Source organism: Choloepus didactylus, chromosome X, assembly GCF_015220235.1.
Source record: "Choloepus didactylus isolate mChoDid1 chromosome X, mChoDid1.pri, whole genome shotgun sequence".
NCBI lineage: Eukaryota > Metazoa > Chordata > Mammalia > Pilosa > Megalonychidae > Choloepus > Choloepus didactylus.
This window is the reverse complement of record NC_051334.1, coordinates 156,535,492-156,562,375: the sequence shown is the minus strand read 5'-3', so window position 1 is coordinate 156,562,375 and position 26,884 is coordinate 156,535,492. Positions and strand designations below refer to the sequence as shown.

Here is a 26,884-nt window from a genome sequence, read left to right as displayed (position 1 = left end):
ATGGGTAAACCCTAACATACAATTACAGTAATACAGAAAAAAGTACATTGAAAATAATTCTATTTTAGATTTCAAACAACATGGATTACACTATTACTAAACATTTAAAAAATGTGGCAACATGAGCAGCAGGAGCAACAAATAATTCAGTAATTATGCCAGCTAAGGAAAGCCGGTACTAGAATATGCCAAAGTTTATTTCCACAACAGCCATTCATCATAAAGTACTGGAAACAACTGCAGGGCTTAAAACTCACTTCAATGTTTTTATTCTTGAATTTTCAGACCATAAATGAAATGTTAAAGAAAGTATCTTTTTTTCCCCTCTCAATGAGTCTTTCTTGTGTCACTGGATAACCTTAGAAGTGTTGAACCATACAGTCTCTGGATTTACCTATACCAATCCATTTAACTGGAATTTGAAGCTCATCTTCAATAAATTGAACATAATTTTGTGTATTAACAGGGAGATCTTTAAATGTCCTTGCATTTGACTTGTCTGTATACCATCCTGGGAGAGTCTTATATTGAACTTCAACTTTATTTAAGATTAATTTGTTTGCTGGGAAATGAGGTATAATCTCACCCTCTAACTTAGAAGCAACTCTAACTTCTATTTCATAAACATGTCCAAAATATCCAATTTTGTCATTTTGCCAATGCAGTAAATCTGTTGATCATGTGAGCATATTTGAGCAAAACAAATTCATCCAGCCACAACTTCTTTTCTTTCCAGTAGTTACGCAAAATTCTCTACCACTTTTTGTAATAATTCTCCAATTTCTTTGTCTTGTTCTGTAGGAAAGGCACCAATACCAACTCTAGATGTATAAGCTGTCACAACTCCATACATTTCTCCCACATTTTGAGGGGGCATACCCAAACCAGTGCAAACACCCCCAAGAGTACAATGTGAAGAGGTTACAAAGGGTTAAGTTCCAAAGTCAATATCTAGCAATGCTGCATTTGCATCTTCTACTAAGATTTCCTTTGTGGTCCATGTAGGGCCTCATATAGGAAGTAAACTCCATCTTTCACCATTGGTTTAATCCTTTCCATATAACCCTTGACTTTTTGTAATTCACCTTCAATGTCTAGTTCCAAAGTTTGGTATGTAGATTTGTACTGGTTAGCCAGAACTTTGAACCTCTCAGAGAAGCCATCAATGTCAGAAACAAAACTGCACAACCTTAGTCCACTCTGAGCAGCTTTGGAAGAATAAACTGGGCCAATGCCTTTTTTTGTGGCACCCACATTTTCTCTACTTGTTCTTGTCTCTGTTGTTCCTGGATACCATCAGCTGCTTGATGAAAATCAAATACAATATGAGCTCTGTCAGATATGATAAGCCTTTTTCCAGGTTGATGACTTACCACACTATTTCCAATGAATGCATTTGGGTTAACATTTGGGTTAATTTTTCCACTGGATAAAAGATGAAAGTTGTATTCTACAGAATCTACAACAACTGTATGGCTGGAATTATTTCCTACCTGGCAGCAGCAAATGATTTTGGCATCCTGTGTCAACAGATCCACCACCTTCCCTTTGCTTTCATCTCCCCACTGATCACAGAGCACCACTACCACCTGATTCCCTCTGAGCAATGCCCTGGGATGGCCACAATCACTGTTCAGAAGGGAAGATGTCATCAGGTTGGTTTGGTGAATGACATAATTCTGGTGATGTTTGGAGAGCTAGAAGGAGATGCCCAAAAGAGTGCATGGACTGAACTTCTCTAAGGACACTTCTATTTTTATTACCACTCTTTTTACATTACCCACCTGGATAATCCAGTATAATATCCCTATTTTAAGGTCAACTGATTATCAACCTTAATTCATCTGCAAACTTAAATCATTTTTGGCATGTAAACTAAATAATTCACAGGTTTGGGGGAATAGAACATAGTCAAATTTAGGGGTCCAATATTTTGTCTACCACAGTTAAGAATAAATATTGGTAAAGGGGATACCTGAGAAACTCACAGCTAACATCATTTTTAATAGTGAAATATTGAAAGCTTTTCCTCCATGATCAAGAGCAGTTGAATAACTGTCACCAATGTTATTCAACATTGTACTGGAGGTACTAGCCAGAGTAATTAGGCAAGAAAAGGAAATAAAAGCCAGATAAGGGTAACATCATCAACATGGCAACATAAGACAACCCTGAAAATCCTCACCAGAAATTCAGCAAATATAGGGATAAATTACACTTGCTTAGTACTCTGGAAGAAGGTAGAGACTGGAGAAGGACTCCAAAAATGCTGAATTAATGGAAGAGAAAAATATTTGTTAGTAAATTTCCATCTTGGACCAGCTGGTCCTCTCTCCTCCTCACTAGGTCTTGCAGAGTTTGGGAGTGCTCCAGAGGCAGTGGCCCAGGACCCACTCACTAGGGATACAGATTATAGAGAAATAAACCACACTGAATTAGAACCCAATGCATATACATCATAGAGACTGAAGTCTGGAGAGGCTCAGAGCAGAACCCAAGCTGCTCAGGAGTGCCACATTAAAAGGGTCCCCAGGTTGAGGGGTGGGGAACAGAGAAATCATAGCAGCACAATGCCCAAGTGTTTCAGTCACTCAATCCACTTATTTTGGGATGTATTCATTAAATGCAAAATGGACTTTTCCAGAGAGACCCACTTTTCTGAGTTGAAGCCATCTTGTTCTTCAGGGTGGGATACCTTAATGGGGAAGAAACCAAAGGCAGAAAAAAATAAAGGGGTTCAACTTAACTTCTGTAAGACAGGATTGGTCCCAGAACTGAAGTGTAAAGATAGGGGATAATGAGTAAAGGAGAGAATTTAAACAAATAGAGGATCTGGGGAGAAAAATCTGTACAAAAATGAACAGAATATATCAATATTCCCAGAGAAGGAATAGGTAAAATGAAGCTTTCTTCTAGAGATTAAACAATTACTGAAAAAGTGTATTCTTAAAAGTTGTACCACATATCCTGTACAAGAATCAGTTGAAGAACAGCTGACAAAATCTGATCAGTTATACTTGTGTGATTCTAAATTTCCAGAATAATTAGGAAAAATGTCAAAGAAGAACATATCAATCAAAAAATAAATAAATAAATAAAACCCCAGACAAGACGGAGAAGCTGGCCTTCAGAGTTAACCTATCAAGATTAACATCTACCTAGACATCAGAAAAAATCACAAGCCAAACTAAGAAACAGGAAGATATGGCTCAGTCAAAGGAACAAATTAAAACTTCAGAGGAGGCACAGAATTTGGAACAACTAATCAAGGAAATTCAAACAAATACCATAAATCAATTCAAGGACATGAAGGAAAATATGGCCAAAAAGATGAAGGATACTGGAAAGACATTGTGTGAACATAATGAATAATTTGAAAATATAAATATAAGAATAACAGATATTATGTTATGGGGATAAAAAGCACAATAGAAGAGATTAAAAATTAACTAGAGGTATATTACAGCAGGTAAGAACAGACAGAAGAAAGAATCATTTAACTACAAGATAGGACAATGGAAAAGATACAATAAAAAGAATAGATAGAAAAAAGAAAAGAAAAAGTTGATCAGTGTCTTAGAGATTTGAGAGACAGCACAAAGTGCACAAACACCAGAGTCTTGGTTGTCCTAGAATGAGGAGAAAATGGAAAAGGGGAAGAAATAATATTTGAGGAAATCATGGTCAAAAATTTCCCAACAATTATGAAAAACATAAATATACATGTCCAAGAAGAACAAGATACTCCAAACAAAAAATAATTGATTACTCCAAGACAGGTACAAATCAGAATGTCAAATGCCAATGATTAAGAGAGGATTCTGAATGCAGCAAGAGAAAAGTAATTATCCCCTACAAAGGATCCTCAATAAGATTAAGTGCTGATTTCTCATCAGAAAACTTGGAGGCAAGAAGTCAGTGGAATAATATATCTAAAATATTGAATGTGAAAAATTGCCAGCCAAAGGTTGTTTAACTAGCAAAGGTGAGCTTGAAAAGCTATTCTTTTCTGAATAAATATGCCCATGGGGACACATCTAATGTGCCATCACCTGCAACCAAACCAGATATGCACTGTTTCTGAGATGTTTGCCCTGGAGAAAAATAAATATATAAAGATAGACCTTTAGTTTTCCTTTGCTGCAGTTCTGAGAAGTAGCACAAAATTAGAATCACTTATATGGAAATTCAGAATTTTCCTTTATATATGCAACTTTCCTGCATATATATAAAGTTGAAAAATTGAACTGATATCTAGCAGGTTGTTTGGGAAATTGCTCCTAAAAGAAAACTGACTTGCTAGAATTTAAATATTCTGTTACTGATTGATAAAATGTGCTACACACACTTGCTGGGGGTTTAAATTAAAACAATTGTATAGCCTTTTGCCTGCTTGCAGTGTGGCTACGTGTAGCCATTAGGCTGAGACTTAATAAATCACCAGGGTATGTCATGTGAAGCATTACATGGCATATTCTTGATGTGCTAAGAAATCTCATTGCCATGTGGGATACTGACACCCCTGAAGTAAACCACAACTGCTTTGCAAAAGTTCGTCTCAGAAGCAGTGACTGTTCAAATGAACAGAGCAGGATTCGTGATAACTCTGACTAAAATGAGCTGCCCTAAACTCAAATGTTGATGGTTTTATAGATATTGATACCATGTTAACTACCTCTGCTAATGTTGAATCTCAAACAATAACAGACACCCTTGACATAGGTCTGTTATGAGCACAGAGGAATGGGAAGAAAAGTTGCCAAAGCTGAAACATCCCAGGAGAAAAGAAACATAAACAGCCCTGGCAATCAGTGATCCATGATACTGCAATAGTCAGAATGACTAAATATGTTTGTGAACTACAAAAGAACCGTCAGAATTCAGTCCAATGTTAAACAAAGAAAAACCAGAGGCGTTTTAGATACGACTAGAGTTCTATGTGATAAATGTGCCTTATTTGGCCCAACAGACATTTCTGGAGCCTTTCTAAGAATCAATTTGTAGTCCAGGCTTTCCCTCTCATTAGCTTTTGTAATCCTTGACAATGCCTGTGGATCCCTTATCTGTACAGTTAGGTGATTGGATCAGATGGTTTCTGAACCATCAGTTCTACAGTGTCAGGTTTAGTGGCTTGCAGGAACTGAAATGGCATTTGAAACCTTTATAAACTCAACTATCTAAATCATGAATTACAGAGAAAGAGACTCTATTCTTCAAAAAGTTGATGTTACCACACTTTTGAATTTGAAAATTATGAAGACAGCTGTTTAAGTGGTTCTACATACACTCCAGAAAGAAACATTTTCTTTGGAAAGCACCATTTTCTTTGGAAAGCACCCAACATTTTTTGATAACTGTATATATTAATTTATTACCAGGATAAACTATTGGTATGCTAAATAAAGTCAGATAATTCAAAAAAAAAAATAAAAATAAAATAAAATAAGGGAGAGTTTATCACCTTCCTGGTCCTCACCCCCTTCTCCACCCTTCTTCACTACATTTATTGCTTTTTGTAGTGAACTCCTTTGAGTACAGTCCATGTCCTAAAAGTTCTCCATCTCCAAATCTGCATTTGCAAACAGGGTCCCAGCAAATTTTATTGCCTATGTCTGCAGTTTACTTGCACAATATATTGATCTGCAGGGAAAGAAGAATGATGTGAATTTACGGAGAGGAATGGGACAGAAAATTAAGGAGAGGCTTCTCCTTCCAGCTTCCCAGTCGCCTGCTACTGCTCTGGAGGACCTGCACTGAAGCCAATTCTGGACATCTAAGCAATCATAGAATTTATTAAAGGATGCTGGGTAACTCACAGAATCTCCAAGCCACCCAGGGATCCAAGCTCAGCAGCTATTCACATCAGAAAACCACCAAAAATCATCCCACAGAACCACTATCCCTGCCAGGCACAGACACTGCACCCACACTGCTAGCTTCACCTACAAAAGGTTTCAGATGCAGCAGCTTGACATCAAGTGTTTTCCCAATTCCTTTAGACTTTTAATTTCTTCCAACAATGTTTTTGTAGTTTTCAGAACTTAAGCTTTTCACTTCTTATGTTAACTTTATTCCTAGGTATTTTATTCTTTTTTGATGATATTTTAAATAGAATTATTTTCTTTAAAAATAAGAAAGTGCTTAAAATATTCACAAATAACAGAAACTGAGTGTTGACAAATAAAATATCCACCCTACAAACAGTACTAAAGGGAGTTCTGCAGGTTGAAAGGAAAAGCAGGAGAGAGAGACTTGGAATAGTGTGAAGAAATGAAGATTCAGAGAACATGTATGCTATTGAAGCTAAGTTGGTATCTTTTCAAATTAGTAGGTTATAGACATAAGTCTTGCAATATAAACCCTAGGAAATTACAAAGAAGTATTTAAAAATATACAGAAAGAGAAATGAGAAAGAGATCAGACAGATACATACCAAAATAAAAACTATACCAGAAAAGAGGGTGCAATAAAGGAACAGACTAAAAAAGAGATGTGACATATAAAAACCAAAGGAGAAAATGGCTAAAGTAAATACTCCATTTACAGTAATATCACTGAATGCTAATAGATTCAACTTCACAATCAAAAGTTGCAGATTGGATGAATGGATAAAGAAGCATGTTTATGAGATTCACCTTAGAAGCTAATATACAAATAGCTTGAAAGTGAAAGATTGGAAAAATATAGTCCATGCAATTAATAACCAAAAAAAGAGCTGAGGTAGACATACTAATATCATACAAAACAGACATTAAGGCAAAAGCTGTTTGAAGAGACAAAGAAGAACATTATATAGGAGAAATTCATCAAAAAGAAATGGCAATCATAATATTTATTCACCTAACAAAGATGCCCCATAATACAAGAGGCAGAAACTGGCAACAATGAAGGAAGAAATAACCATCTCTACAATATTATTTGGAGACATCAATACACCATTCTAATCAATAGATTAAAAAAATGTAAACAGAAGATCAATAAGGAAACACAGAATTTGAATAATATGATAAATGAACTAGACATAACAGATAAAAAACAGTGTACCCCAAATTGCAAGATATGCATTCTTCTCAAGCACACATGGATCATTCTCCAGGATAGACCAGAAATTGGGTCACAAAATAAGTCTCAAAAATTTTAGGAAGATTGAAATTAAACAAAGCATCTTCTCTGACCATAATGGAATAAAACTGGAAAGCAACGACTGGTGGAGAACTGGAAAATCTACACTCTTAAGCAATAAGTGGGTCAAAGAACAAATTGCAAGGGAAATTATTAAATATCTTGAGATGAATGCAAGTGGGAACACAACGTATCAAACTCATGGGGATATGATGTCATCAAAAAGGCAATGTAAAAAGCTACTGAAAACCTCTCTCCAGAGAAAAGATTCAACCAACAAAGTACAATTCTTAATTGTTCAGAAATCTTAAGGAAGATTTAGACTGCAGGAGGACCCTAGAAATGCAGATGTAAAGGAAGAGAAAATAGTATCAGGTTGCAATCTTCTGTCCCAGACAGGTCACCCCCCCACCCTTGCTCAATTTCACATAACATGAGAAGACAGGTACAAAAACAGCACCCAGGCCCCCTCACTTGGGACACAGAGTATAAAATTTCCCTCAGGAGTAAGCCCAACCTCCACCTTTTGTAGATCCATTGGACAGGGGAGGACATTTCAAGGCCCAGGTCAGTGAGGGACAGGGTCTGGAAAATGTGGACAGAGACTTTTTCCAGCTATGGGGCAAAGAGCTCTTCCCCTGCCTCTGAGGGAAACAGCAGAGGACAGCAATTTCCTTGCCCTGAGGTTGACTGAAAAACTGACAGCTGGGGGAGACCTCTGCCCCACATGAAGTGCAGACACAACCCTACATCAAGCCAGATTTGGGCTGGTAAGGTGAGGGAAAAAGAATCCTGCAGTTTCAGTCCCACCTCTTCAGATGCAGACTGTGCTCAGAGGAAAACCAGCTTCTGAGGATGAATGCATCATCAAACAGTGCCATTTGCAGGACAGACCAGAAAATGCAAGGGAATTGAAGGGCTTTTAAGACTCTACAGAACTTATTATAGGAGCACTGCAGCTGGTTGACACCCTCTGCAAGGAAAGCAGACGCTGTTTGGCTGAGAAATATGGGTGAAATAACTGTTAAAGCAGGACCTTAAAACAAACCCAGGTCTTTCTGACTGGTGAAAAATAGAGCAAAGGGGGAGCCAGAAGAATTGTTTTACCACTTGCAGAGAACTTGTTGTGGTGCCCAGTGCCTATCCACATCAATGAGCCAAGTCACTGTAGCCACCTGGTTTTTGGGGAAGATGGGGGGTTGAGCAAACCTAATGACTGGCCAATGAGAGAGAAAAGAGATAGGGAACAAAGCTATCAAACAAGAAAGACTTAGGCAAAAGAGGTAAGACTACCTCCAGAATAAATTAAGAAAATCTGATGCCAAAATATCAGCAAAAATTTCATGACTCATACCAGGAAGCATGAAGATATGGCACAGTCAAAGTAACAAACTCACACTTCAACTGAGTTACAGGAGTTAAAACAGCTAAGGATGTTCAAACAAATTTTCTAAATCAAGTCAATGAGTTGACAGAGAATGAGGCAAAAGAGAGGAAGGATATAAAAAAGATAAAGGGGGTCCACACAGAAGAACTTGAAAGCTTGTAAAAACAAATGACAGAACTCATGGGAATTAAAGGCACAATATAAGGGATAAAAAACATAGTGGAGACATACAAAAGCAGTTTGAAGAGGCAGAAGAAAGGATTGGTTAACTAGAAGACACATCTTCTGAAATGCTACAGACAAAAGAACAGAAAAGGAAAATAACGGAAAATATGAGCAGGGTCTCAAGGAACTGAATGACAACATGAAGTGCAGGAGTATACATGCTATGGGTGTACAGAAGGAGAAGAGTAGGTAAAAGTGGTGGAAAGAATAATGGAGATAATAATCACTGAAAATTACCCAACTCTTATGAGAGACATAAAATTATAGGTCTAAGAAGCACAGTGTATCCCATACAAAATAGATCTGGGTAGATCTACTCCAAGACACTTATTAATCAGATTGTCAAATGTCAAAGACAAAGCAACTTCTGAAAGCAGCAAGAGAAAAGCAATCTGTCACATACAAAGGAAGATTGATAAGATTAAGTGCAGATCACTCAGCAGAAACCGTGGAGGCAAAAAGGCAGTGGTATGATATATTTAAGATACTGAAAGAGAAAAACTGCCAATCAAAAATTGTATAGCCAGCAAAATTTCCTTCAAAAATGAGTGAGAATATATAATATTTACAGATAAAGAGACACTGAGTGTGTTCATGAACAAGAAACCCGTTGTACAAGAAATATTAAAGAGATCACTATAGGCAGATAAGAAAGGAGAAAGAGGTTTGGAAAAGAGTGTAGAAATGAAGATTAGCAATAATGGTAATTAAAGGGTAAAAAGAATGAAAAAAGATATGACATATAAAATCCAAAAGACAGAATGACTGAAGAAAGTAATGCCTTTACCATAAAAAGAGACATAGACTGGAAGAATGGATAAAAAAAATAGGCTCCATCTATGAGCTGTTTAAAAGAGATTCACTTAAGTCCCAAAAACAGTTTGAAAGTGAAAGGATAGAAAAAGATATTTCATGCAAACAACAACCAGAAAAGAGTGGTAGTTATACTCATATCAGACAAATTAGGACCCAAATGTAAAACAATTAAAAGATAAAAGGAGGACACCATGTATTTACAAAAGGGACAACCCTTCAAAGAAGACATAACAATCATAAATATCTATGTACTAAGCCAGAGTGACCCAAAATATATGATGCAGACACTGACAACACTGATGGGAGTAGTATACACTTTGACAATTTTAATGGGAGACTTCAATATACCACACTCTTCAATGGATAGAACATCTACACAGAAGATCAATAAGGAAACAGAGATATTGATAAATATGGTAATGAACTAGTCTTAGACATTTAAAGAACAGTGCACCAAACCACAGCAGGATATACATTTTTTAATAGATCATTCTCCAGGATAGACCACATGTTGGGTCAAAAAGCAAGTATCAGTAAATTTTAAAAGATTGAAATTATACAAAACACTTTCTCAGATCATAATGGAATGATGTGGAAATCAATGGGTGGAAGGCTGGGAAATTCACAAGTACATGGAGGCTCAACAGCACACTCTTAAACAACCAGTGGGTCAAGGAAGAAATTACGAGAGAAATCAGTAAATATTTCAAAGCAAATGAAAATGAAAGCAGAACATACCAAAACTTATGGGATTCAGAAAAGGCAGTGCTGTGATAGAAACTTATTGCCCTAAATCCCTATATTAGAAAAGAAGGAAGAGCAAAAATTGAGGACTTAACTGCTCACCTGGAGAAAGAACAGCAAACTAACCACATATCAAACAGAAGAAAAGACATGAACATCTGAATTGATGCAGAAAAGGCATTTGACAAACTTCTACATCCTTTCTTGATGAAAACACTGAAAAGGATAGGAATAGAAGGGACCTTCCTCAATATGATGAAGATATATGAAAAATCCACAGCTAACATCATATTCACTGCGGAAAAACTGAAAGATTTCCCTCTAAGGTCAGGAACAAGACAAGGAGACCCACTGTCACCCTTGTTATTCAACATTGTAATGGAAGTTCTAGCTAGAGCAATTAGGGAAGAAAAAGAAATAAAATTCAAATTGGAAAGGAAAAATTGAAACTTTCACTGTTTGCAGACGACAGGATCCTATATGTAGAAAATCTCCCAAAATCTACAGTAAAGCTAATAAACAAATACAGCAAAGTAGCAGAATACAAGATAAATGAAATTAAATGACTGATGTGTTCCATGTTTTGTTAATTCCTCACATGGTGCACTATTCTCTGGGATTTCACTTTCTTGAAGCCCAGAATTTTCCAGATCATAAATTCATGGTTTCTTTGTCCCCAAGTGTTAATTTCTCAGCTTATCTCTTTCCTCTCACTTTTTACTATAACCTGCACGGAGAAGAAAGGCTGCATTTTCCACATTCAATTTAGAGAGTTCTTCACCTATGTATCCCAGCTCATTGCTTTCCAATTCTGCCTTACATCCAAAACCACTGCTCAATTTTGCCAAATTCTCAGAAACATTAAAACAAAGATCATCTTTCCTCCAATTGGCAATGACACATTCATTATTTCTGTCTAAGGCCTCACCAGAAGTATATTTACAGTCCTTATTTCTACCAACAGTCTCTTCAAAGACATCTAGGCGTATTCTATCAAGCACTTCACAATTCTTTTGGAATCTTTCACTTATCATTTTAAAAGGCCTTTTGAACATGTTTGGTATTTGAAAATACAGTAGCATCCCACTCTCAGCACCAAAATTTGCCATTAAGCAAAATACCAGAAATGAATTGTCTTTTATAAAGAGGATTTATTAGGTTACAAATTTACAGTTCTAAGGCCATAAAACTGTCCAAACCAAGGCATCAACAAGAAGATACCTTCACTGAAGGGAAGCCAGTGGTGTCCAGAATAACTCTTGTCAGCTGGGAAATCATGTAGCTAGTGTCTGCTGGTCCTTTGCTTCCAGGCTCTGGTTTCAAATGGCTGTCTCCAAAATGTTTCTGTGTTTCTGCCTCTATTAGCTTCTCTCTCTCAACTCCTGTGCATCAATCCCTTTTTTCCCAGGGTGTTTCTCACTGTCTGGGAGGTCCTCTCTTAGCTCCTCTGAGGCAAACTCTGGGCTTCATCTCTTAGCTTAATATTCATCTCTTAGCTCAGCATCTCATCTCTTTCTGTCTGCATTTCCAAGAATATGGGGTGTGTCAGCCCCTGAGCTCCTTTAAGGACTCCAGTTAACTAATCAAGATGTGCTCTGAATGGGTGCGGTTACACCTCCATGGAAATAATGTAATGAAAAGGTCTCACCCAGAGTTGGGTGGGTCATATTTCCATGGAAAACACTTAATCAAAATGTCCCACCCAATAATAGTTATGCACCCACAAGATTAGGTTAAAAAACATGGCTTTTGTGGGGGACATAATAGATTCAAATTAACACATGCTATCATTCAAAACAACAAACAACCCAATTAAAATTGGCAAAAGACATGGACATACAATTTTCTGAAGAGGAAATACAAGTGGCTCAAAAACATGAAAAGATGCTCAACTTCACTGGCTATTAGGGAAATGCAAATCAAAACCACAACTTGATATCATCACATACCTAGAATGGCCATTATCAAAAAAACTAGAATCTTACAAGTGCTGGAGAGGATGTGTAGAAAGAGGCACAATTATTCACTGTTGGTGAGTATGTAGAATGGTGCAAACACTCTGGAAGGCAATGTGGTGGTTCCTCAGGAAACTAAGTATAGAATTGCCATATGATCCAACAATCCCTTTTCTGGGTATATACTCAGAGAAACTAAAAGCTAGGGCATGAATGGACGTTTGCAAATGGATGTTTATATCAGCATTATTCACAATTGCCAAGAGATGGAAATGGGAAAAATGTCCATTAATGGACTAGATGATAAACAAACTGTGGTATATGCATACAATGGAATACTAGGCAGCTTTAAGATGGAATAAATTAATGGAGAATATAACAATGTGGACAAAACTTGAGGACATTATGTTGAGCAAAATTAGCCAGAAACAAAAGGACAAATAATGTATCATATCACCAATCTGAACTAAAATTAATGAGCAAATTTTGTGAGTTAAAGCTGATAACACAGGTTATCAGAAAAAAGAAAGAGTTTATGATTTGGCATTTGATGCTGAAGGAGTATAGAATGTTCAACAGGATTGATTGTATAGATCCAGATACAGATAGCAGAATACTGTGTGATGATAGCACAATACTGTAAGCAAACTGAACAAAGATGAGTGTGAATATGGTTGAATGAGGAATTCTACGGACATATATGACACCAGAAGGAAAGGTGGAAGATGAAGACTGGATATGTATAACTTAGTGAAACCTAAAGTGGTCAATAATGGTGATTAAATGTACAAATGTAAGAATGTGTTTACATGAGGGAGAACAAATGAATGCCCACTTTGCAAGGTGTTGAAAATGGGATGGTATTGGTGAAAATACAAACAATGCAAATAAGTCTATAGCTAAGAGTAACATTGTAATATGCTTCCATTGATTGTAACAAAGGAAACATACCAAAGGTAAATGTCTATAATAGTGGGTTATAAGGGAAGGATATGGAATTCCTGGTGGTGGTGGTGTGGTGGTGTTGTCTAACATCTTTACTTTTATACTTATTTTTTGCTGCAGTGAATTGATTTTATTTTTATATAAAATTATTTTATTTATCAAATAAAAAAGGATTTCCAAACAAAACAAAGCAAAGCAATGGGAAAAACAAATATCCTGAAATAACTTCATTCCTTCCAATATACTCCCACCATACCAAAAGAAAATTAATGAACCATAGTCACACCTGGGCATTCCCATATCATTAAGAGTAGCCTCAATATCTTGTGTATTCTTCTTAGATTATAGTTACCCCTTCCCTAGCTGCTATCTGCCAGTCCCCTATATTCTAAAATATTGTAGAATTTTATTTTTATTGTACTTTATTTTTTTACTTTTATATATTTTGTTTTGTGGTTTTTGTCATATTGTTGTTTTCTTTTCTTTTTCTTTTTTCTCTTCTTCCTCATTCTTTGCAGAAGAAATGCAAATGTCCTCATATACTTTCTGGTGGTGAATACATAACTATGTGATTATACCAGGAACCACTGATTTTTTACTTTGGATGGACTGTGCAGTGTGTGAATAAAACTGTTTAAAAATAAACAGAGGGATACAATTGCTGGAGAAAATGTGGAGAAATGGTTGCACCTAGTTACTGTTGGTGGGGAAATAGAATGGTGGAGTCTGTCTGGAGGGCAGTGTGGTCCTTCCACAGTAAGCTAAGTATGAGGTTGCCATATGGTCCTGAAACCCCATTAGTGTGTTTATACTTGGAAGAACTGAGAGCAGGGACATGAATGGAAATGTGTACACTGGTGTTTATGGTGGCAGTGTTCATGATTCACAATGGATGCAAATGTCCTAGGAGTACACCGACTGATAAATATAATGGTGAAATGTGGTGTATACATGCAATGGAATTTAGAGTGGCTACAAGAAGGAATGAAGTTGTGAGGTATGCAACTATGTGAATGGGCTTTGAGGACAGTATGTTGAGTAAAATAAACCAGAAACGAAAAGACAAACATTATAATGACTCACTAATAAAACAACTGTAATGTGCAAACTGAGAATTGAATCTGAGAGCAGAGGTTATCAGGGTAAGGCTTATGGTTCCTGGTTGGTCCCTGGAACTTCAAGTATCTGTGTGACACATGAGACTCAGAGACAGAATTCAGCAGCTATGAAAGTCAGTATTATCCCATACAGAAACTGTTGAAATAGCTGTAAAGGAGTTAACAATTCAACTAGATATATGAATGAAGCTGATCTAGTTAGGACTAAGGCAAATCAGACTAAAGGGTAAAAGACAATATTCATGGTGTTTTTAAACTTCAAATTTGTGTAAGACCAAAGGAAGAGATGTTTATTTAGTGCAAAATCTATATTTTATGTAGCACAATATATAATTTAACTTATATAGTCAGTTTATTCAAGCACCACAATTACATGGAACATTGAACAGGGAGTGAGATGTGGTTTGTGTGTACAGGTTGTTGTGAAGCCCTAATACATCCCAGAGTAATCTGGGCAGAGAACAAAAACGTATTTGCAAAGTCCCATTGAGAGATGGGGGAAAATGTGGATATATTAAACTTCTGAACCTAGGGAATTAGTGGTATTCTCACAAGTATTTGGGACTACCAATTTAGAAGGCCAAGCCCTTGATCTTGGGGCTTGCCTTTAGGAATCTTGATTTTGCAAAGGAGAGGCTAAGCCTGTTTATCATCTTGTCTAAGTGTCACCCCCAAAGACCATCTTTTATTGCTCAGATGTGGCCTCTCTCTCTAAGCTAACTCTGCATGTAATCTTACTGTCCTCCCTGCTATGTAGGATGTGACTCTGAGTGGTGTAAATCTCCCTGGCAACATGGAACATGACTCCCAGGGATGAGCCTGGTCCTGGCATCTTGGGATATAGAAAGCCTTTTTGACTAAAAGGGGGAAGAGAAATGAAACAAAATAAAGTTTTAGTGGCTGAGAGGTTTCAAATGGAGTCAAGAAGTCATTCTGGAGGTTAATTTTGTGAGATATATATATCCCCTTTTAGTTTTTTGTATATTGGAATAGCTAGAAGGAAATACCTAAAAATGCATCCCAGTAGCCTTGATTCTTGAAGATGATTTTATAACTATATAGCTTACACAGTATGACTGTGTGACTCTGAAAACCTTGTGGCTCACACTCCCTTTATCCAGTGTATGGACAGATGAGTAGAAAATGTTGTACAAAAAATAAATGAATAACAGAGAGGGATTGGTGGATGGGATGTTTTGGATGTTATTTTTACTTTTATTTTTTTCTTAATATTTTTTAAAGTAATGAAAATATTCAAAAATTGACTGTGGTGATGAATGCACAACTACATGTTGGTACTCTGAACAATTGATTGTACACTGTGGATGATTTTATGATATGTGAGTATATCATATCTCAAGAAAATTGAATAAAAAATATGAAAAAGTGCTCAGCTTCACTAGCTATTAGGGAAACACAAATCAAAACCACAATGAGATATCATCTCACACCTATTAGAATAGCCTATATTTTTAAAAAAACTCTAAAACTACAAGTGGTAGAGAGGATGTGGGGGATGAGGTACACTTATTCACTGTTGGTGGGAATGTAGAATGGTGCAAATGCTCTGGAGGGCAATTTGACTCTTCCACCAGAAGCTAAGTATAGAAGTACAATATGATCCAGCCATCCTATTCCTAGGTATATACTCAGAGTAACTGAAGGCTAGGACATAAACAGACATTTGTAAACTAATGTTTATAGTTGCATTATTTATGATTTTCAAGAGACAGAAAGAGCCCAAATGTTCATCAATGGAGGAGTAGATAAACAAACTGTGTTGTATACATATGAGGTAATATGCAGCTGTAAGACAGAACACAGTCATGATGCATGCAACAATGTGGATTAACCTTGAGGGCATTATGTTGGGCATAACTAACCAGAAATAAAATAACAAATACTGTATTGTCTCACTGATATGAACTAATTATAATGAGCAAACTCTTAGAGTTAAAGGTAAGAACAAAGGTTATCAGGAGTTAGAAAGATGGTAGACATTGGGCATTTGATGCTGAAGGAGTGCAGAACGTTCAACAGGAATGATTGGCTAGAACCAGGAATGGATAACACAATACCATCTGGTGGTAGCACCATATTTTAAGTATAATGAACAAAGCTGAGTGTGAGTATGTTTGAAAGAGAAAGGCTAGGTTCATGTATGACACCATGAGAAAGTGGATAAAAACTGTATAACTTAGAAAAAACTGGAGTGAACAATGATGTTGATTAAATGTAGAAATATAAGAAAAATTTTACATGAGAGAGAACAAGTGAATATCAATATTGCAAGATGTTGAAAAAGGGATGGTATATGGAAAAAGTATAATCAGTGTGATCTAGGGTCTATGAGTAACAGTGACATTGTAATATTCTTCCATTAATTGTAACAAAGGCAATGTACCAAAGCAAAATGTCAACAGAGGGGGATGTAAGGGGGGGGGGGTAAGTGATTGTTGTTATTTCTCCTTTTCATTCTTATTTTTAATTTTTTCCACTTTTTGTGGAAGAAATGGAATTGTTCTCATATAGATTGTGGTGGTGAGTGCACAGCTATGTGATTATTTCTGGAACCATTGACTGTTCACTTAAGTGGCTTTTATTGTGTGTGAATAAAGCTTTTAAAAAAATAGACAAAAAGATACAAGTGCTGGGGAAGATGTAGAAAGAGAAAGATATACCTATTGACTGTAGGTAGTAATGAAGAATGATGCAGACCCTCTGGAGGGTACTGAATTTGTTCCACAAGAGGCTAAATATAGGGTTTCCATATGATCCTGCAACCCCATTAGCTGGTATATACTTGGAAGAACTGAAAGTATGGACATGAATAGGCAATTGCACACTGGTGTTTATGGTGGCAGTATTCACGATTTGCAATGAAGGGTGGTGACCTAAGGGTACATCAATTGGTGAAAGGAAGGTTGTATTGTGCTGTGTAAGTACAATGGAATAGTGAATGGCTGCAAGAAGGCATGAAGTTGTGAGGCATGCAATTAGGTGAATGTACCTTGAAGACATTATGTTGAGTTAAATAATCCAGAAACAAAAGGACAGATATTTTAAGGCCTTACTAATATAAATTAACTATAATGAACCATTGCTGGAATTGAATTCAAGAGCATAGGTTATAAGGGGTAAAACATGGACAGAGATTGGCATACAATGATGCAGGCGAACAGAATGTTCAATAAGGCTTATTGTAAAGTTTTGTAGATTGTAAGCTCTTACAGTATTCACATCTATTCCTGAGTTTTAACTGTTACTTAAGAGATGTTTATTTGGTACACATTTGTACTCTCTGTAGCAAACTATCTAACTTAACCTGCATGGTCAGTTTATTTAAACAGCACAATTACCTGTAACCTATATTAGGGAATGAGATCTTGTTATTCTGTACAGGTTGATGAAATACCCTGATTCATCCCAGGGTATTTTGGGCAGAAAATTAAAAAAAAGGTACATGCAAAGTCTCCTTGAGGGACAGGAGAAAAATATGGAAATATTAAACTTCACCACCTGGGGAATTCATGGTATTCTTCGCAAGAATTAGGGACTTCCAATTTAATAAGCCTTCAATCTTGAGGCTTTCCCTTATGAAGCTAATTTCTGCAATAGCAAAGCTTGCCCTGCATGCAATTATGCCTAAGTTTCACCCCCAGAGAGCCTCTTTGGTTGCTTAGATGTGGTCTCTCTCTTTAAGCTAACTCTGCAAATAAGCTCACTACCTCCCCCCTACATGGGGCATGCCTGACTCCTAGGGGTTTAAGTCTCCCTGGCAACATGGGACATGACTTCCAGGGATGAGCCTTCACCTTCCATGGTGGCATTGAGAAAGCCTTCTTGACCAAAAGGGGGAAAACAATGAAACAAAATAAAATTTCAGAGACTAAGAGGCTTCAAATAGAGTTGAGAGATCATGCATTAGAGAGCTATACCTTGTTAGGGTCTATTGTATTAGAATAGTTAGAAGGAAATACCTGAATCTCTTGAGCTGTAATCCTGTAGATTTTATTCTTGATGATTATTGTATAACTATACAACTTTTATCATGTGACTATGTGATTATGAAAAACTTGTGGCTGACCTACCTTTATCCAGTGTATGGACAGATGAGTAATGAAATAAAGACATTTATATGTATGTAGGAGGAGTGGATAAGACTTATGGGATGTTTTGGTTCTTCTTTTTTATTTTTAGTATTTTATTTATTCTGGAGTAATGAAAATGTTCTAAAATTGATTTTGGCTATGAGTGAACAACTATATGATGATACAGTGAACCATTGATTGTATTATTTGGATGGATTACATGTCATGTGAATACACATCAATAAAATTGCATTTAAAAATAAAATGAATAAGAGCCTTTAAAATAAATTTTAAAAATAACTCATGAATGCAGTGAAAGCAGTGTAGAGAGGGAAATTTATAGCCTTAGATGCTTACAAAATAAAAGAAAAAATCTAAAATCAAAGACCTAACAGCACACCTGGAGGAAATAGGAAAACTATAGAAAGTTAATCCAAAAATAAGTAAGAGTAAAGAAATAAAAATATTAGAGCATAAGTAAATGAATTTGAGAATAGAAACACAAGAGAGAATTAACAAAACCAAAATTTGGTTCTTTGAAAAGTTCAATGAAATTGACAAATCCTTAGCTAGAATAACAAAACAAAAAACAGAGAAGATGTAAATAAATAACATCAGAAATGAGACGGGGGACTCCTCCATAACACAGAATAAAAAAAAATCATAAGAAGACACTATGAACAACTGTATTGCAACCAAATAGACAATCTAGATAAGATGGGCAGATGCCTAGAATTATATGAACTGTTTTCACTGACTCTACAAGAGATAGAAGAGTTCAACAAACCAGTTACTGTAAGGCAATTGAATCCATCATCAAAAACCTCCCAGCAAATAGGAGCCCAGGAACAGATGGCTTTGCAAATGAATTCTGTCAAACATTCAAAGAAGAATTAATGCTAATCCTGCTCAAACTCTTCCATAAAAATTGAATAAAAAAGAATGCTACCTGACTTATTCCATGAGGCCAACATCACCTAATGCCAAAGCCAGCAAAAATACCGTAATAAAGAAAACTAAAAACCAATCACTCTAGTTTATATAGATGCAAAAATACTTGACACAATACTTGCAAATTGAATCTAACAACGTATGTTGGATTCATATGATATGATTATCTGGTATGTGACTATATATCAATAAAATTGCATTTTAAATAGGTTAAAAATTATACTACAATAAAATAAATTTACAGACCAATTTCTCTTATGAATGCAGATGTAAATATCTTCAACAACATTCTTGCAAATCAAATCCAACAGTACATTTAAAGAATTATACACCATGATCAAATGAGTTTTATCCCAGTTATGCAAGAGTGGTTCAACACAAGAATATCAAGTAATGTAATACACCACCTTAACAAAATGAAGAGAAAAAAACATATGATCATCTCCATTGACACAGAAAAGGCATTTGACAGAATCCAGCATAATTTCTTGATTAAAACACATAGAAAAACAGGAGAAGTAGTAATAGGAAATACAAGAAGAACATAAAAATAATTGAAAATAAGCAAATGGAATGAAAAAAAGATTACAGTGGAGATCAACGGACTTGAAACCAAAAATCAGTTGACTGAATTAACAAAACCAATAGTGGGATGTTTGAAAATATTGATAGTTTTTACAAACTTTTAGTTAGACTGTCAATGAAGAAAAGATAGAGGATACAAATAATGAAAATTAGAAATGAAAATGGGGACATTAATATTGACCACCTGAAGTAAAAAGGACATTAAAGGATACTATGAACAAATCTATGCCAATGAATTAGATATCCTAGAAGAGATGGACAGATCCTAGAAACACAAAAAGTACCAACATTGACTCAAGAGGAAAAATAAGTTCTCAGCAAGCCAATTATTATAAAAGAGATTGAATCACTCATCAAAAACTTCCAAGTTTGTTTAAAGATAAGAAAATAAATCAATGTCTTACAACACATTATCAGATTGATGGAAAACACAACATGGTCATGTCAATTGATGCAGAAAAGGCATTTGACAAAACCTGGCACCTCTTCTTGATAAAAATGCTTAGAACACTAATAGAAGGAAACTTCCTCAACATGATAATGTGCATATAGGAAAAGCCCACAGCTACCATCCTACTTAATTGGGGAATTCATAAATCTTTCCCTTTGAGATCGGGAACAAGACAATATTTCCCATTGTCACCACCGTTATTCAATGTTGTACTTGAAGTTCTTTCTGGAGCAATTAGGGAACTACAAGATATAAAGGCATTCAAATTGGAAAGGAAGAAGTAAAACTTTCCCTATTCACAGACATTATCCTACTTACAAAAAATCCTGAAAATGCACAACAAAGCTCCCAGACCTAGTAAATGAATTCAACAAAGTGGCCAGGTATAAGATTAACACCCCAAAATCAGTAGCATTTTTATGAACAAGCAATGAACAATCAGAAGAAATCAAGATGAATGTTACATTCACAATAGCTTTTGAAAGAATCAAATATCTAGGAATCATCTAACCAAGGATGTAAAGGCCTTGTACTGAGAAAACTACAAAACACTCCTAAAAGAAATCAAAGAATCTCTAAATGAATTGAAGGACATTCCGTGTTTATGGATTGAAAGATTAAATATCATTAAGATGTCAATCTTACTGGCAGCAATGTATACATTGAACACAATCCCAATCAAAATTCCAAAAACCTTAGCAGAAATGGAAAACCAATCATCAAATTTGTATGCGAAGTTAATGGGCCCCAATAGCCAAAGAGATCTTGCAAAAGAAGAATGAAGTTGAAGGACTCAGACTTCCCTGTCATAAAACTTATTACAAAGTCATGGTGACAACAACAGTGTGGTACTGGAACAAGGACAGACATACTGACAAATGGAATTGAATACAGAACTCAGAAATCAATCTTCACATTAATGGGCAACAGATTTTTGCCAAGGGAGCATAGACCATTTCAATTAGAAGAGAGTAGTTTCTTCAACAAATGGTGCTGTGAACACTGGATCTCCATTTGCAAAAATGGAAGAAGGACCTGTACCTCACACCATATACAAAAATCAACTCAAAATGGATCTAAGGCCTAAATATAAGAGCTAGAACTATCACACTTTTAGAAGAAATCATAGGGAAGAATCCCCAAGACCTTGTGTTAGGCAATGGTTTCTTACACTTTATACTCAAAGCACAAGCTATGAAAGAAAAAAGTGGATAAATCAGACCTCCTCAAAATTGAGAACTTTTGGGCCTCCAAGGGCTTTGTCATGAGAGTGAAAACACAACCTACCATAAGGGAGAAAATATTTGGAAATCACATATCAAATAAGGGCTAAATAGCCAGAATTTATAAAGAAATCCTTCAACTTTAAACAAAAAGACAAACAACCCATTAAGAAATGAGAAAATGTCTTCAATAAGTATCTACCCAAAGAAGATACACAAATGGCCAGAAAACAGAACATGAAAAGAAGCTCACCATAATTAGCCATCAGGGAAATGCAATTCAAAACCATAATGAGATTCATTTTCACACCCATTAGAATGGCTATTAAAAAACCTGAACTAAAAAGTGTTGGAGTAGATGTGGTGAAATAGGAACGGTAACTAATTGCTGGTGGCAATATGAAATCGCAAAGCATCTGTGGAATAAAGTTTGACTTTTCCTGAGAAAGCTAAGTAGAGAACTACCACATTACCTGGAAATCTCACTACTTGGTATATATCCAAAATATTTGAAAGAGGACTTCAAACAGGTATTTTCCCACCAATGTTCATAGTGGCATTATATGCAATTACCAAAAGATGGATGTAACCCAAATGCCTATCAACCAATGAATGGATAAAAATAATGTGGGGCATTCATACATTGGAATATCATTTGGCTGTAAAACAATTAATTCCTGATACTGGCAACAACATGGAAGTATCTTGAAAAAATCATGTTGAGTGAAATATGCCTGACAGAATAGGACAAATATTGTATAATACAGTATGCCTGTCTCATACCATTTTGTTGAAATCTGGACATATAAATAATATATTTGGCAACTGTGGAAGCCAGATTCTCCATCTCTCCAGGATATGTTGTTTATGGTTGTATATTTTGTTGCTTGTTTAGTGACTTTTCTGAGCTAATTATGAAAAATCTATATGGTTTGTCGTGTGTCCCCTGAAATCTTTGCTCAGTTATTTTAGTTTTCAGTTAATGATTGTAAACAACTCTCCCAGTCTTTGCTTGTGGTCCCTTTGTGTTTGTTGGGGCATGGCTTCAACTTTTGACAGCTCTGCCTTAACCTTCAATTCTTGCCTATGGAGAGCCTCAAATGTAGCCAGAGACAAGACTCTGGGGCCTTCTCAGGTCTTTCCTAAATATGCATGCAGCCCTGGTCCTGCACACAGCACTTCAAATCATGTTGCCTTCTAGATTCCCAGGAATGTATTGGAGATTTTCAACTCATTCTCCAGATTTTCCTTTTAAACACTTATTTTGCCATGCTATCCACCATGTCAAGTAGCCACGATTTTAAACAATTGTCCATAATTGTGTTTGATAAATGCCCCCAGTGAAAAGGCTTTTACATTGGATGCACTCTATTCAGGTCAAGTGGGATCTTACAGTTTATCACCAGTGTGGTCCAGTAATGACAATTCTCTTCAAATGAGGCTTTGAGTGAATTCCAGTTTTTCCCCATACAGTAGTATCCAGTCTGATGTTCATCGTGATTGCTGACCATTGTCTTTCAGAGCTACCACAGAGGTGGTGACTAGGGAATAGGACTAGGGCAATTTTGAACAATACAAAGCTAGCTCTTCTTACCCATATTCAGCCTTTCCAGGTGAATTAATGCTCCTCAGATTTCTGAAAGCATTTTGTTAATATCCCTAGTTCTGAAAATGTTAAAAATGTTTACTCTGAAAATTTTTGCTAGTTTTCATATTGCTTTTATGGAGGTGTGGCTTTTCAGAGGCTATTCACCATTTTTGCTGAAATCACTCCTGTGGCTATTTCTAGTACTCATTCCCTAATTATGGAACTTCTTTTTTATTGTATGCTTGTCAAAATTATTTTTTCTTCTTTGATCATGAATGGGTGTCGACATTTATCATTTTTTCTTCATACATTGATATGATCATATAATTTATTTACTTTACTTGGTTAATGTGGTGAATTGTTTTATTTTTTAATGTTAATCACACCTCACATTTCTTGAATAAAACTCCCTCAATCATGGTGTGTAATATTTTTGGTTTCAATTTCCTAATGTTTTCTGGATATTTGCATCTACCTTCTTTAAATGAATACACTCAAAATATTCCTTTTTTGAAATGAACTAAAGTTTTTTTATCAACATGCTTCAGAAGCATGTTAAAATACTGCTTTATTTTCAATTTTCTTGAAGAGTTTGGGTAAAATTTATATTTTTTCCTTTTAAAATATTTTGAAATAATTCATTATTGAAAACATATGTGTCTTGGGTTTTTAAATTTTCAGGTATGTTAATTATATATAATTATATATTAATTTTAGTTTAATCATACAATAAATATAATTGTAGACTAAATTTCAGGTTTTCATTTTTTCTCATTTTGATTACTTGTGTGTTTTTAGAAATTAATCTATTTCTTATAAATATTCAACTTTACTGGCACAAATTTGTTCAGAATATGTTTCTGATGATTAATTTTGAGTGTCAACTTGCCTGGGTTATCATGTCTATTTTTTTGGTCATATATTGGCTTGCTTGTTACTGCATTTCATAGATGAGATATGCATGTTTAATCAGTTGACTGATTCTACAACCAACAAAGGAGTTGCCCCCAGCAATGTTGCGAGTCACCTCATGAAATCAGTCAGAAGTCCTTAAAGTTAGAGCCGAGCCCTTAAGAAATCAGAAGATTTTCTTCCCCAACTTTAGCATAGGCTTTCACTGGAATTTTCCTCCTGATCAGATTCCCCTGGGGAATTTGAACTAAGTACAACAACATCACTTATATAATAGTTTCCTTCTTGCAACCTGCCCTACAGAGTTTGGACTTGCCATAACCCATGGTTGCAGGAGCTAATTCTTTATAATAAATCTTGTTATATATATATAAATTTATAGACAAATAGTGTCTTATATATTACATATAATATATGTTGGCATCCTGTTGGCACGTATATATAATCTTCTGCTGGTTACATTTCTGTAAAGAATCCAAACTGATACAATATTCATTTATAGGTTTAATATCTCTAAGATCTAGATGATGCTCACATTTTTATTAATGGTATTGGTAATTTGTGTCTTCTTTTTAGATTATTTTTGCTGTGTAGGTATTGATTTTTTTTATACTATAAAAATAAACAGGTTCCAGTTGGTTGATTCTCTCAACTTTAGATTTTCATTCTATTTCATCCACTTCTGGCTGCACTTTTATTTTTTGCCTTCTTTTCATTCTTTAGTTCTAATATATTTTTATTTTTCACATTTAATTATATGGATACATAAGTCACTGCTTTCTGGTTTTTCTTACCCTTTTATGTAAGCATTAAGGCTGAAAACTTCTTTTTAAGCGTGCATTTAATAACCTTTGATGGGGGAGGAGCTAAGATGGCAGCATAGAGAGGAGTGGAAGACTGTTATTCCCCCCCAGAACAATTCATAAATGACCAAAAAACAAGTAAATAACCTGGAATAACAGCAGGGGGACAAACGTGACTGTCCACTCAGCATCCACCAACCTGAATTGGGAGGAATGCTTGAGATCACAGCATGAAATCTGTAAGTAAAACTGCGGACCTGCACTGAGAGCCTAGAGCCCCTCCCTCATGGAAGCCACGTGGTGCACTCTCTCAGCCCAGCTCTAAGTGGGGTTTTAATGTTAACTGCTCAATACAGACAGTGAATCCTCAACAAGCAGACAGAGGCTTTTGGTGATGACTGACCTTGGGAGAGTTGGGGGACATATCTGTCTCAGGACAGGGAGCCCAGAGGATCAGGTGCTATCTCTGGCTGATGGGTGAACCTGGGAGTTTTTCTGTCCCTTTCTCTCTCTGTGGAGAAAACCTCAGCCATTCTCACCCCACAGCACTTTGCAGTAAAGACAGCCTCAGCCATTTTAAAATCAAAAGACTTTGATCAGCAGAGTCAGAGAAATAAAGAACTTCTTGATATGCAGATGACATCCCTGGAAGGGGCATAGCTTCCCAAGAGGAAAGGGAGGGCCCAGCTCTACTGCCCATTTTTCAGTCTTTCTAGAACCAGACCCCAAATCCTGGGGGAGGAGAGCCACAGGCCACACCCTCTTACACAGGCAGTGACAGGCTGACAGGAGGATTTGCTGGGCAGAAAAGCACAGGTGTCTCAATCCTCTAAGAAAAGCCATCAGGGAAACCAGATACTGAAATATTACCTCCTTCTGTGACCTGAGCCTGTCTTCATCTGGGAAAACCTGATTGAGGTGGCCTAGGAGGTCAGATGCCTAGAAAACAGAAAACTACAGTCTACACTAAGAAAAACAAAGCTATGACCCAGTCAAAGGAACAAACGTACACTTCAACTGAGATACAGGAATTTAAAAAACTAATGTTAAATCAATTCAAAAAGTTTAGAGAATATTTCACAAAAGAGATAAAGGCTGTAAAGAAAACACCGGGCATATATAAGGCAGAAATTGAAAGTTCAAAAAAACAACCAGTAGAATATATGGAAATGAAAGGCACAACACAAGAGATGAAAGACACAATGGAAGCATACAACAACAGATCTCAAGAGGCAGAAGAAAACACTCCAGAACTGGAGAACAAAACACATGAAAGCCTACACGCAAAGGAGCAGATGGAGAAAAGAATGAAAAAATATGAGCAATGTCTCCGGGAACTTAAAGATGAAACAAAGTACAAGAGTCTACGTATCATTTGTGTCCCAGAAGGAGAAGAGAAGGGAAAAGGGGCAGAGGCAATAATAGAGGAAATAATCAATGAAAATTTCCCATCTCTTATGAAAAACATAAAATTACAGATCCAAGAAGTGCAGCATACTCCAAACAGGATAGATCTGAATAGGCCTATGCCAAGACACTTAATAATCAGATTATCAAATGTCAAAGACAAAGAGAGAATCCTAAAGGCAGCAAGAAAAAAGCAATCCATCATATACAAAGGAAGCTTAAAAAGACTATGTGCAGATCTCTCAGCAGAAACCATGGAGGCAAGAAGGAAGTGGTGTCATATATTTAAGATACTGAAAGAGAAAAACCACCAACCAAGAATCCTATATACAGCAAAGCTGTCCTTCAAATATGAAGGAGAGCTCAAAATATTTTCTGACAGACAATGAGAGACTTTGTGAACAAGACACACGCCCTATGGGAAATACTAAAGGGAACACTGCAGAGTGATAGGAGAAGATTGGAGTGCCTGGTTTGGAACACAATTTTGGGAGATGGTAGCACAGCAATGTAAGTACCCTGAACAAAGATAGCTATGTATATGGTTGAGAGAGGAAGGTT

General features: G+C 36.1%; 1 pseudogene; it reads right to left on the bottom strand.

Moving 5' to 3' along the window:
- Window positions 1–359: 359 nt before the first annotated feature.
- Window positions 360–11,349, bottom strand: LOC119522412 (annotated as a pseudogene).
- Window positions 11,350–26,884: the final 15,535 nt, after the last annotated feature.